Below are 14,839 nucleotides of genomic sequence, written 5' to 3'. Positions count from 1 at the left end.
TGCTTATTTGCCCTTCTAAATATTTCTTGAAATCAATTTTTTCCTGTCTATCCCCACAGCCTGTTCTCAGATAATTATTTCTTACTTGAATTAGTACAATCACTCCTCATTACTCAGCATCCACAGGGGACTGGTCCCAGGACTCCCGTGCATGCGCAAGTCTCATATAAAATAGCACAGTATTAGCATATAACCTATGCACATCTCCCCATGTACTTTAAATCATCTGCAGATCACATATAATACCTAATACAATGTAAATGCTATGTAAATAGCAGTAAATACAATGCAAATGCTACATAGTTTCCAGCATGTGGCAAATTCAAGTTTTGGGAACTTCCTGAAAATTTTTTTTCCGAAATGTTTTCAATCCAAGATTGGTTGAATCTGCAGATACAGAATGGCGGATCAGAGGATCAACTATACTAGGATCCTAACCACTGTTCAGGTTTTAGCCTTGTGCCCGTCAAACAAAATCTCCACAATATTGTCAAGGGGATATAAAATATGTATCTGACTATATTAAGCTTCTCCTACAAATAAAAACTAATGGGAAAAGTGAGTAAATTTATTTTTTTATCTTAGAATCAAGAAGGCCCTTCTAAAAAAATTTTTTAAAGCCTCAAAGAAAAATATTACTCATTTTTACTATATATGAATTAGCTATTTTGGAAGGCAAAAAATACCACAAAACTAAGACAAAATTATAAGCAAGGAAAATAGATCTGCAACACACATAGTAAAAGGCTAATTTCCTTAAAATAAAAAGAACAGCATGGTGTCATAATTAAGAGCGAACTCAGGTACCCAAACAACTGCTTAAATGTGAACCCTGGTTCCTCCCCCTTACTAGCTGGGACTGTGGGCAAGTTTGGCCTCAGTTTATCTCTAAAAAGTGGGTACAGTTTCTACCTCACAGGGTTATTATCAGGATTAAGTATAAAAGGCTCAAAGTAGTATTTTTCATATAAGCACTATAAATGTATTTACTATCTAGTTAACATAGTAAAAATATATAATTAATATTAACTTATAATAAAATAATACTGTTGTATAACCAATTGATTAATAGAACAATAAGAAAGACAAACTGTTGACCAGGGACTGCAAACTCAAATTCATTTATTCAATGAATGTTTAATAAGCACCAACTGTGTGCCAGGCATTATTCCTTATGTTTGAGACACATCAGTAAGCAAAAGATCAAAATTCCTCCCTTGCATAGCTTACTCCAGTGGAGGAAATAAACGATAATAAAAGTAATACGTAAATAATATGTTAAAAGATGTAGGAGGAAAAAGAGCCGAGATGGAGCACATGGGTGGGGAAGAGGTTTGCAGAAAACAGGGTACAATTTTAAACAGATAACCAGCATAGGCCTCACTGAGAAGGTAACATTTGAGCAAAGAACTAAGGGACCTAGCCATCGCAGTTACCTGGGAAGAGCACTGCACACGAATGGGAAGATGAGGATGGAGGCTCAAAGACAGAAGGGTGCACGGCACAGGTAAGGTACAGAAGGGAACCAGTACGGCGAAGCTGGGAGGAGGACAGGAGATGAAGTCAGCGAGGTAACAAGCTGCCACTCTGCACAGACCTGCTAAGTTAGGTGACCAAGGGCTTACACTTTTATTCTGAGTAAAATGAGGCTGTAGATTTTGACTACAAGAGTAATACAATCTTTCATTTTAAAAGGATCATCTGGCTACTGTATTGCAATGTCAGTAGAAGAGCAAAGGCAGAGACAGGGAGACCAATTAGAAGATTACGACTAAAATTCAGGTGAGAAATGAAGGTGGCGTGGACCAGAAAGCCTGAGGTGGAGCAGAAAAGCAGCAGTCTCTGAAATGAGGATATTTTGAAGGTATACCCAAGAGAATTTTCTGACAGATTGGATAGGATATAAACAGAGAAGTCAAGGATAACCCGAAAGTTTTGCCCTGAGCAATGAGAAGCAGGGAGGTGAGGAAGGCTGAGATAGGACAGATTTTTTAGAGCTAAGAGCAGAGTTCAATTTTGGACGCGCTAAGTTTGAAAATCCACTAAATGACCAACTCAAATGCCTACAAGGTCATGGCAAGAAATGTTAAGTGTGTGAAAAGAAAAGGTCCAGTACAAGACTCTGAGAAGTGCTATGCACTGTGTGTACGTAGAAAGCCATTGGAAAAGGGCAGTGGTGGCTCAGTTCTAGCACACTGTCACCATAAGGAAACCCAGTCTGCCCAGTTATGCTAAACTTTCCAATTTTTCAAGAGAAGCCAGAAGTCTGCAGATTTTTATGTGAAATCTCTCAATTTTTAAAACTTGAGAGTCAAGGAGCCATATTTACATATCAAAGCTACATAAATGTTATTTCCATTTACACATGCAAGTACTCACAGGCATAAAAACGGCATGACTAATGTAACCTGGTGGAAAATTATGTTCAAACTTAATCCAGGGTATATTTCATCCAAACCCCAATTCCAAAACTTAGCGAGTCAAAGTCTCAATTTAGTTTGGTTCTCTACACATTCAGTGAATGTTTTTTAAGTCCGAGTCACTTAACTGGATTTTGAATCATGCTGATGACCCTAAGGGGTAGAACTACCACCATGGGTGGGGGGTGTCAGGGGCAGAGTACACCTCAGTGTAACTTTCTACTAAGCAGAGGGAACTGCACAAAGTTGGCAAGGGCTGAACAGAAGGTAGCTTCCCGCCAAACCAAAGTATTCAAACACAGGTTGGACATGCTGTAGCGATTCAAGAAAAGGGTGCACTGCTGGACCATGTGGCTTTTAACATCCCTTCCAAAATGTAGTACAGAGTTCAAGCATAGATCCTGCCTTGAAAGGACTTACAATCCAGGGAAGAGTTAACATCACCAAGTTAGGAGCCTTCTATGTTTTAAGCCTGCATTTTAGAGAGCATTATTGCTACGTGAGGTTCATGGTTCCCTGAAAACAGAATACTGCAGGGTTAAAAACTGGAAATTAATTCAATTATAAAAACAGTAACCAAAACTATACAGACCAAACAAAATGCCTGCAGATTTTCTGTGGTTTAAACTCTGGGTTGCGTAAGAGCAGAGACGCCACCTGCCTTGAACACTTTCCCTATTATCCACCATAGTGCTTGGTGCACAGCATGAACTCAGTATATTTGTTGGATGAAGAATCTAACAGAAAATTCAGAAAAAACCTTAACATGATTTCATGCACTTTTAGCAGGTGTGCATTAAGTCAGGATGACTTTTTGAGAAAATTTGGTAACGTTTATCAAATTCTAAAATGTACAAACCTTAGTAATTCAATTACTAAGAAACTAACCTGCAGATAAAGTTGCACAAGTATATAAAGATAAATGCACAAGCATGTTCACTGCAACATCATACGCAAAATTAAAAATTTAGAAAATGTCTAGTCTGCCAACAGAGGACTGATTCAAAAATTATGGTATAACTACACAATGTAATATTATAAGGAACATCACAGATTTGTTTGTGCAGATATGGAAAAATATTCAAGAAATATCACGACAGACAGTAAGTTGGAGAACAATACATTTACTATTTATCAATTGTGTGTTTGGTTTAAAGATATATATGTATACATTCACAGATGCTTGTGAATACAAAAATGAAGGCATACAAAAATTTTGGAAAAATGTACAAGGAACTTTTTAAGTAGTTACCATTGGTAAGTAGGAATAAAGAGTCAAGGGACCTTGACTTGTCACTTTTCTGTGAATATCGAGAGCATGTGCTACTGCTACGTGTATTAAGAGCAAAATGCTCTTTCAGGGACTCCCCACTATTCCTTAAAGATAAAACCTGAACTCTTGGGGGGGGGAGGTATAAAGGTCCTTTCATAATCTGGCCCAGCCTACCTCTCCAACTTCATTTCTTACTATATGTCAACAACAGTACTTACCTAGTTGCAATTTCAAACATGTGCCATGTTCTCATATACCAGCCTTTGCACAGGCTGCTCCCACAGTCCTTCCTCACATTCTTTGCCTGTCCCACTCCTGTTATTTCCCCCCCAAGCCCTCCCTGAGCCTCCCTTCTCGATGCTAAGCTAGGTACTGCACTCCTTTGTTTGTACAGCTATCACAGAGCCCACCTCAGGGTGCTGGGCTGTCACTCCCTCTGCCTCCTCCTCCCCAACCCCTGACAGACATTAACAAGGGTCTAGTCTTTCATTTCTAAATCTCTACACTCCCTGACATATGATTAATGTGCAATGAATCAGACAGGGAGGGAGGAACATTATGATTTAACCGAAATAATGGACTTGGGTGAGAGAAGACCTGAGTGCTAGTTCTCAGTCAAGAGACCTCTGACAAGTCACTTCACTCTCACCTTTACTTTCCTAATCAGTGAAATTCCATTTTATGTTTATTTCCGCATTCATTTATTTAGCACATTATATGCCCTGAATGACGACAGGCACTTTATATACATTATCTCATTTAGTACTTACCTGTCAGATAAGTATTCTTTTCCATTTAAAAATAATAAACTGAGACTAAGAGAGATAGTTATAGTGCTTGTAAGTTGGTTGAATAGATATTCAAATTAGAGACCTGTATGCTTAAATATTGAACTCCTAAACCCCTACTTTACATTATCCTCATGTTAGATATTTAATAATCTGAATCTCCAAAAAGTGATATAATTTACGTTAGATGATATAACTTAGAAACTATAACACCAATACCTAAATCCAGATTTTGTTCACAATAGTTTTTTCTAAAAAAGGTTAAAAGAACTAATCAATTATTCACGCCTTCTTTGAAAAACTACAGTATGACTTAAAAAAACACTGTACAAACTTAGAGGGAAAGAAATCATCAACAAAAATTTTTTGGAAAACCCCTAATAAAATTATTTCAAATTTATTAGAAACCTTAAAAATCACCTAAATCAACCACCCCTGCTGTTTACGTCTTCTTTATAACACTGCTGCAAAGCAGTCACACATTTTATTCTCGAATTCTTACAACAAACTCACTATCCACAAGAGCAACATTACTTTGGTTAACTCTTTAAGAAAGTTCTTCCTTTTAGTGGATTATAATCTCTTTCCTTGTAACTTTCACCTATAGGTCCTGATTTTATCTTTCTGGTCAAACTGAACATGTCTGTTTCATGTAACTGCATTTGAAAAACGATTCTCCTCTTCTCCAGGCTAAACATTACCAGTTTCTTTAATCCAGTATTTCCTAAAATGATGTCTCTAAAATGATTATTCCAGAAGCTATTAACAGATAGGCCTCAAAGATGTGTTCTATGCCTAAATACATCCAAGAATCACTATACCTCCCTCTTAAGAATACCACAATGCTCACCAACATACGTAAGGCCATGAAAAGTTTTAGTTAAAATAAACCTTTTAGAGCTTTGTCTAACTCATTGTTTCCCAAACATTTCAGTATGATACCCTAATTTTCCTTGGTGCCTCTGTTAACTTTCTATAGAACCATTTGGAAAATGGTGTGTTAACTGCTTCTTATATGGTACTGTTTCATGTTCTCTCACTATCCTCTTTTTCCTTTAAAAGTATGATGGCCAAAATGGGAAAGCCCATTAGTACCGAGAAAGACATCAGTGTTCTGCACAGCTGCATGATATTGACAGTGCAAATTAAGCATACTGTCAAAAAAAAAAAAAAATCCCACAAATCAGTATGATTTTAGAATCATACTGAATTTCACCTTTTTAGGTTCAATCCACCACTTCTTCCTCCCCTCCCCCCTGATCTCTTACCCACTTGCGCCCTTTCAGTGAGAGGACCTAACTTAGCCCCTTCTTCCAAGATACAACTTTAACATTTACAAGCTTATTTAAGAGCTACCTTTCCAAATATAATCAGAAAACAACTTAAAACTGCCCGGGTCTGACCAGTGAATAGTAACAGTATTCAACATTGAGTCAACATCCTGTCATCCTTAACAATGAAATACAATATCCACGCATTAACATAATTTGGGTCCTGATAATTCATTTTAAAAATATATTCACATTAGTAGAATAGATATATGTGACATTCTAAAGAAACTTTAAAATAATAATAATAAAGCTATATTGTAATGGCCCATCTCTAAGAAAGGTGAAAAGCACTCCAGCTTTTCCTCAATTCCTCCTTCCATGTACATTTCATCAGGGCAGGTATTGTCTCATTTCTCTTTATATAGATTTTGGATTCTTCTAATTAACTGGCCTCATTTATTTATTAAATGGCAGAACTAGGAAATAGGAAAGAAGTCGTATCAAAGGAAAAGTCTTAAGTCTGTATATTCAGCTAACTGTGTACCTTACACTACTTCAGGGACATATTTCATTTATGTGACAACAAATCCAATAAATAAATCAATGTATTATTAACAGATTCTAATAAAAGAGATGTTACTCTTTAACAATCAGAATCATTAATGAGATAAAGATTAGTTAACCAGCCTCTTGTCTTTAAATAAAAGCAATTTTTCTACTATCATTCCTTTAAAATTAAACACATTCTAAATGACAAACTACCCTTTTCCATTTAAGATTATTTTTATTCTAGGTTTTGCCATTATACCATCACTGAAGACTTTACATTAAGAAACTATTAGAACTGCAACTGGACCTTAAACCACTTTCAACTTTATACACAGGAAAATCAAGAGTAAATAAGGTAAAGAAATTTGCTTAAGGTCACAAAACTAGTAACTGAAAAGACGTGGGGCTCACACTGTCACAGATTTATAAACTCTGGCTCTCTTCCATCATTTAGTCTAGAGGGACCTTAGTGGCCTGTACATCCCACAGGACATCATCCTGGCCCATTACACTGAAGACACCATGTTGATACAATGTGGAGAATAGGAAAGTGTGAGATTTCCATTCTTAAAACATCCTGTAGGAAAAAGGATGAGGGAAAAAGACTCTAGAACTAAATATGCTACCTTACACATGCAGTTTACTGCCTGTGAAAGCTACAGATAAATATGGCTTCTGATTCCATTTTATCCAAAAAAGTTCTGGACTTTTTTTTGTTGTTGTTAAAACTGTAACGCATAGCCTGCTCTAAATGGCTGATTTCTGAGACCCAACCCACCCCTGCAATTACTTTATGACAAACTTTGGGTTAATCCGTGTCTCTAAAGTTATATTTTTAAGGACATTATTTAGAGTCTCATGTTGAAATAACAGGCCAGTCCCCACAATAAAGACTCTTTTAACTAGAGAAATAATAGAAACATATGCTATATTTAGTACATTTCAAGAAATCTCAATCAAAATATAAAAACTTGTAATTACAGAAGTATAAGATACACTGGAGAGTCACCAATCCCATCCTATCTTTAAAAAGGAATATGTTCTTATCTTAAAGCCTCCAAAACAAAAGTCACATATACAACTATCTAATTCAAAATTAAGAAAGTTCAAAAATATCTAACATTAAGACTATATTTAATTTACCCAAGATACATCTCTAAAAGAGCCAGAATTCAAGAGCCTCAACCAGAGAAATACAAATCCAATCTAAAACAGACATACAGTATATTTACCTCAAAATTTCCAGAATCAATTTGAGAGTTACCAAAATTCCAAAGCAGAGCCGTCCTACACATTACGGCAAAGCTGACATACCAACTGAAGCTTCCAGGCCCAATTAGTTCTCTGCAACTTTCAGCTGTGGATTCACAGTCCTAAGTGTTTTACAAACTTTCTTCCTTACCCTGCTGACCCAGGGAACCTCAGTAAGAGAAGAAGGGTCCAATGGAAGAGAATGGCATACATGGTTTATGCAAGCAAAAAAAAAAAAAAGGGAAGGGTAGATTAAAAATTGTTGCAGCATATATAATCTCTAGCTTTCACTGATATATCTTTTTTTCCAAACTTTAGACTTTTAAAGGTTCCTTTCCATCTCAGTTTCAAAACTAAAAGAAAAAAGAAAAAAAAAAACCCCACTAAGATATAAAACAGACGGCTAATATACCATAGTCAATCACAGGATAGACATTCCAGCAGCAATCCGGGGGGTTTTCTTGGGGGGGGGCAGGGGGTGTGAGCTAAAAGGTTTATTTATTTAATACTTTTTTAAATGGAGGCACTGGGGGTTGAATCCAGGGCCTTGTGCATGCTAAGCATGTGCTATACCCTCCCCACTCCAGCAGCAATCTGAATCAAGCCTTTACCTTGAAATGCAAACTCTATCTTCATTAATGTGAAGCATTAACAAAAATATAAATTTTCAAATTCTGACTGCCTTTCAAAACAGAAAATATATTAATGAAAAAGTGATAAGCACAATTTTAGCAAAATATAAATGAGAATCATTTATCTAAAGAAATTTGTGTCAGCTGTGTTCAAACTACTTAAATTGAAACTTCATCTTCTGAATTACTGTAAAACTTTATGATGTGAAAAGGAACACTTTATAAATTTTACTATGATTTTTAAAAACTGAATGTAATGGTGAAAAAAACATGAATTCTTAAGATATCAAAATACATTTATAGAAAGCACATTTAGATCTTTAAGGCATCCTTAAATTACATGGCATTACATTCCCGACTTGTTCAGTTGTCAGTGAGCATGGTACACTGAGACTATGCTTGCCAGGTCAATGGAGGTTTTTTAGCAACAACTCATTTCAGTTAACAGACTGCACTACAGCAACGTTGCTGGAAAATGAGAAGGATTAATCAAAAGTATATGGATGTGTAATTCTAACATTATTTCAAAATAAAAGGGTATATAGATGGATCAACTGAATTCCATTTTCAATTACTTTTGTTAAAGAATGAGACAACATTTTTATTCCTAGAAGTTAAAGATATAGTTTTAAAAAGCTTTAGTACTTGGTGTTTCACAACCTCTAATAATGCTGTGGAAGGCAAATTTAAATTTAGAAAAGATTTAAAAATTGAACTACTTTAAAAATAATTGTAATAATAAATTTTTAAGATATCACTTAGAATATAACATTGTAGTGTGCTCTTTGAACTTAGGATAAAGCTATCCACAACAGAACCAAAACTCTAATACAACACTACAAAATTACACACTACTACTGTTTAGGAAAGGTCTTCTATAATCTGTCATCTGAAATCTGTCACAATTTGAACACAGAAATCATATTTTCCTCCCTCATTTTCTTGCTTCACCATCAGGTAGTAAAATAAAATGCGAAACAACACCCAGCATTAATACGCAAATCTGTCCAGATTTTACACCAATTACATGATTTGTAGTCACAAACCCTCCTTAAACCAGCATGTCTAGTTTCCTGATAACAAAAGTGACACCATTAAAAATATGAGACCTAATTTTGGTCCATTAAATTGGGCATATTCTTGTTAGTAAAAATTCTTACCTCCTAATATATCCAGTAATGCTTGTATTTCAGTAAAATATATCTTTTATACAGCAAGTGTTGGTACGTATTATAATCTTTGGCAATAATGTTCAAGTCCAATACTCCACTCTCTTAAATGAAAATTAGCGATTAAGCAGAAACTAAGGCATTGCTAATATTTAATAATCTTTATATCTATAATAGCAAATAATTGCAAATAAAGTAATTTTAAAACAGAATGTTTTAAACGTGTACCCTGGAAAGGAGTCCACCATTAATGAGCCCATGATGAGCTTTAATTCTGAAAGGCTCTAAGTGGAAGTCTGTCCAACTCCTCAACTACACATTGTAGTGATTCTTGAAAATATCTTCCTATTATTTAAATAACCAAAATTCTATCAGCACCCAAATATTATTTATATGTTAGTCTACTTATACACGCAGGATACCTTGCTTCCTGATTCTGTAGCCATCCTCAAACACAAAGCGGGACAGACTTGTAAAATAAGCCGTCTTAAAAAGCACCTGCTGATGACCCCTCTGTGATACTGGTCCGTATTAAAATCGCCATATACGATAAAGACTACAGAATATCCAGAATGTAAAGAAAGCGAGATTAAAGAAACATCAATCTTAGCTAAACTAAATTCACATATGAGCTGGTGCCCAAATAAATCAAGCAGCTTCACAAGGATCTCAGAATTAATACCGATGCCAGGATGAAATCCCAGGTCTCCTGACTCCAGGTTCAGTAGTCCGTCCACTGCCCCAAAGAAAATATTTTTTAAATTAGTAATTAAAACCGTCTGGTGCTAGGAAACAAAAACGGCAGTATTGCGTGTGCTCCCGTCCATGGCTGCGCGCCGCGTGTCGCGGGGGAGACGGTCAGTTATCGTCCCCTCCACCCGCAGGCCGCCACGTCAACACCGGACACGCAAGGGAGCACCAGGAGAGGAACAGAAGAGAGAGTCAAGGGCACGGAGGAAAGTTCGAGGCTCATCCCCGTTAGGACGCGATGAAACGACGACGTGAATGTCAAACCTCACCCAGCAGTCGGGGCGTCGTCCCAGAGCCTCCAGACGGGACGCGAGGCTCGACAAGGGCCGCAGGGCCGGGAGGGCAGGCGGGCGGCCTAGACCTGCGGCGGTCGACGGAGCAAGAGTGTTAGGAGAAGAACATGGAGCGCAGCAGGTGGGAAGCGGCCGGAAGGCGGCGGGGGAGGGCGGAAATAAGGCGGAGAGAGGGCAGGGCGCCGCGGGGCGGAAGCAGCCGCCTAGGGGCCCCGAGGGGACGCGGAGCTGGGGCCAGACGGCCGGCCGGGCCCCGCGGCGCCAGCGGCGACGGCAGGGGCTGTCAGGTCAAAAGATGCTCCCGGGGCGGGAAGCCCAGCTGCCAAAGGCACCTGTGCTCCCGCTGCTCGACGGGGCTAGGAGAGAGGACGCGCGCCGCCGGCGGACACAGTCTCCAGCCGGGCGTGGGTCCCCACTGCGTAATTGCCGTGGCAGCGGGTCGGACAGGGCTTCTTGCGGCCAGGAGGCAGGGTCTCCAGCCGTTACCAGCGGTTTGGCAGCGACCCCGCGGCCCCCATCCCCTCCTCACCCCTTCGGGTCTTCCAAGGTTGGTCCAAAATCCCTGGGACCAACGACCATAAACCGCCGCCACCGTTTCGGGGACCAGTCGGTCAACAGCGGGGGGTCGCCGCAGGGGGGAGGGGGCTCGCGGGGAGGAGCTCGCGCGGTCCTCGCGCCTAGGCTGGGCTCCCAGCGGGCGCCGCGCGCGGGGGACCTAGGCAGCCCCACGCGGAGTGGCCCCCCGGCCAATCAGTGACCCGCCCCGGGGATGAGGGCGGGGGAGTGGGCGGGGCCAAGGTTTAAATCTGGGGATGGCTCTTGGGAGGGGAGAAAAAAGTGCTTGGAGTGACAGACTCTTTAGCCAATTGGGGCGAGAAGAGCGAGTTTTAGGGGGCGGGTGGACAGAGACTGATCCCAGTAGAGGGACCTGCGAGTTTTGTGAAGGCGTTCAAACACGAGAACTGTGATTTGAACTTCCGTACTTCTCTTACTTGGGGGGAATATGGATACACTGTAAAAGTCCTTTTTCTCAGAGTTTTCAAGTTTTAAACTGCTAGCTTGACCCAAGACAGTCATATACTATGGACCTTTTTAAATACGGACTTGGGCTAGGGGTGAGTAGGTATAAGGCTAAAAGGCAGATTTGCAAATAGGACTAGATGTATACAGATTAAATGGTTTTTATGCCTAATAAAATGGGTGGAATCAGGAGACCTAGTAATAGGCTGGACTCTAACACGAATCAGTGTGGAGAGTGATTTGGTGGTCTGCTTGACCACCAGGTTTATGCTTGTGTAAAACCAGCTTTCATGGATATGGCTGGGTGCCATTCTACCCACATAACCCTGAATGTTGCCTCCTTTTAAAATCGAGCTTGGGATTAAATGGCAGACAAGGGAAGAAAAAGACGACTTTCAGGAACCAACTCTGCAGACCTACAGAATTTTAGAACTGGAAAGAACCTAGATCAAGTAGCTTCTCCTTTAGCAAAGAAGGAACTTGATACCCAGAATAATCCAGAGTTACACAGTAACACAGGCCCCCTAATTCCCAACCTTAAGGAGCTTTCTTCTACACTAACGTGTGATTTCAGTTTGTTGTCTCTGTTAGTTCTAGGCACTAATGAATGTCTTAAGTTTTCTTTGCTAACAGGTGTGTGTGTCTGTCTATCCCTCCCTCTCTCTCTCTCTCTCTCTCTACTTAATCATACTCCAGCAGTGAGGAATTAGCAAGAAGTTTGGAGTCATACAAATCTGGGCTCAAATCCTTATTTACCATTTCGATTGTGACATCTTAGACAAATAAATAACTTCTCTGAGCCCCAGTTTAAAATGGGGATTGTGAGGTTTTAATGATGATCTTAACAAATAATGAGCACTTACTATGTGCAGAAACAACCTTAAGGGATTTTCGCACAATTCATTTAATTCTCACAGTAACTTTGGCAAGCATGCTAGCCCCACTTTACAGATAGGGAAACTGAGACACATAACGCTTACATAGTTTATTTAAGGTCATACAGTAAGTAAGTGGCCCAAGTTTGGCTCTGAAACCTGCAGTCATAACCACAATGTTATACTGTCCCAAAGTGTGTCCAGAAAGAAGTGGCATATTACCCAGTGCACACTGAAAGCTCAGCAAATACTCTTTCCTAAACACTCCGCCTTCAGTCAATCAATACTAATCTCATTTATCTAGGCTGCATGCATTCAAAGTAAAGCAACAAGCTAGACTGATAGAATATACCTCCTTAGCTTTTTTTTTTAGCATGTAATTTCTCCAATTTAAGAACTACGAGGGTGATAATCATTCTATCATATTTATTATTATTTCTGGCTTCTCTTTTATTTCTCCAAAAAACGATTCCCCACATTCTTAACTTTCATGTTTGTGCCGTCTCAATTTGGAGTAATTAATCCTAAATACACATGCTTAAGGTTAAACTAGCTGAAAGTGTGTTAGACGTATTGGTCTGGAAACCTCAATCATTTTTTTTTTAGAAGTTGCTGCAGAATCCTTAAAATGTCACTAGGGGGAGATGTTATCTTGCAAGGTACAAAAGATGTTCCTGGAAGTAGACTGAAGGGTTGTTTTACGTTTCCAATTTTCTTGTTTCCTTTCTCTTTCCCTCCACATATAAAGGAAACCAACCAAACAAAAGCTTCTCAATAGACATTAGAATCAGGCCATAGAACCCTGTTTTAGATAAGACAGTGTTATTTAATAACCCCTCTGATACGTACATTTTATGTCCTTTTGGTCAGATTCCTTCCAAATCTTTTATTACCCACAGCCTATAAATTACTACATGTAAAATTAAAGGAATGACCTTTAACATTTCTCAAGGCTTCTAGAGAAGAGGATCTTTAAAAACACTTAGAACAACTTGAATTATTTTTCAGGAACAGAACCCAAATTAGGTTTGTTGTAAGTTTATTTGCAAGTTTATGGGAAAGGTGATCCAAACGAATCGGAAGAAAGAAGATATATAGAGGTGTTTTTGACTGAAAGGAAGACAAAAGTTGAAAGATACTTGATGAGGGAGAAAACAGAAGGTGAGCTCTGTAAATGCCAGAAAGGTGAATAACTGTGGGAAATTAATAAACTGTGGGATTATAAAGTAGAAGAGTGCTTTTTTTTTCAATTTCAGTGATAGGTTACACCAGCACATCTTTACATCCAGTAAGTGTACCTCCCATGATTAAATCTATCTTTCTAAGGCAGCCAATCAGAAATAGAGATCTCTATACATAGATAAAGGGTCTATACAGGGAGTAAACCCATAACTAAGGCCTCACTTTATATGGCCTCAAGGCACGGAAACAACCTAATTGTTGATGGATGAATGGATAAAGAAACTGGGAGGGCTGCCTGAGAAACATCCATCTGTGGGAATGACAGCAGGGAAGGTTTTTATGTGCCTCTTTGCTTTTGTAAAAACGAAAACTCAGAAAGACTGAAAGAATGCATTTTATATCTGGATTTTTACAAATAAAGATGGCTATTATAATGGGAAAAAAATGCAGTGTGGGTGTGTGTGGGTGCACACACACCCACACTCCCACACACAATGGAATATTACTCAGCTATAAAAAAGAATGAAATCTCAGCATTTGTGACAAGATGGTTGAAACTTGAGGGTGTTATGCTAAGTGAATAAGTCACACAGAGAAAGATGAGTATCATATGACCTTACTCATGTGTGGAAAGGAAGGAAGAAAGAAAGAAAGGAAAGAAAGAAAAAGAAAAAGAAAGGAAGAAAGGGAAGGAAGGAAGGAAAAGAAAGGAAAGAAAAGAAAAAAAAAAAAGAAAAAGAAGCTTACAGATACAGAAAACAGATTAGTGTTTCCCAGAGGCAGGGGGTGAGGGGTGGGCAAAAGGATGAAGGGGGTCAAAAGGTACAAACTTGCAGTTATAAAATAAATAAGTCATGGGGATGTGATACGTAATGTATAGCACAATGACTATAGTTAATAATACTGTGTTGTATATTTGAAAGTTGGTGAGAGCAGATCTTAAAAAGTACTCATCACAAGGAAAAAAATTATAACTATAAATGGAGGTGGATGTTAACTAGACTTACTGTGGTGATCATTTTGCATTATATACAAATATTAAATCATTACATTGTACACCTGAAACTAACATAATGTTATGTCAATTATAACTCAACTTTAAAAATGAAAATAATTTTGAAAAAGAAAAGGAGGGGAGGGTGTAGCTCAGTGGTAGAGTGCATGCTTAGCATGCAAGAGGTCCTGGGTTCAATCCCCAGTACCTCCATTAAAATAAAGCAAACAAACAAATAAACCTAATTAACCTCCCCCACCAAAAAAAAAAGAAGAAGAAGAAGAAAAAGGAATCAATATGCTAGTCACCAAATTAATTTGATGTAGCCTTCCTAGTATAGAACTGCACTAAACATCAGAATAGGCAATGCTA

The 14,839-nt window shown here is 38.6% G+C and overlaps 1 protein-coding gene across 7 annotated transcripts in view; it reads right to left on the bottom strand.

The window, feature by feature from the left end:
- RBM46 (RNA binding motif protein 46) overlaps positions 1–11,063 on the bottom strand; it is a 78,120-nt gene extending 67,057 nt beyond the window's left edge. For 6 of the 7 annotated variants that reach the window (XM_032465382.1, XM_032465372.1, XM_032465387.1 and 3 more), the window contains exon 1: positions 10,926–11,063. The gene's annotated coding sequence lies outside the window, so the exon portion shown is untranslated. Of the gene's footprint in view, positions 1–10,372; positions 10,423–10,925 lie in introns of those variants that run through there. The other variant, XM_014564422.2, reaches the window with a different exon arrangement.
- Positions 11,064–14,839: the final 3,776 nt, after the last annotated feature.

Source organism: Camelus ferus, chromosome 2 (genome assembly GCF_009834535.1).
Source record: "Camelus ferus isolate YT-003-E chromosome 2, BCGSAC_Cfer_1.0, whole genome shotgun sequence".
NCBI lineage: Eukaryota > Metazoa > Chordata > Mammalia > Artiodactyla > Camelidae > Camelus > Camelus ferus.
This window is presented reverse-complemented; position numbering and strand designations above follow the sequence as displayed.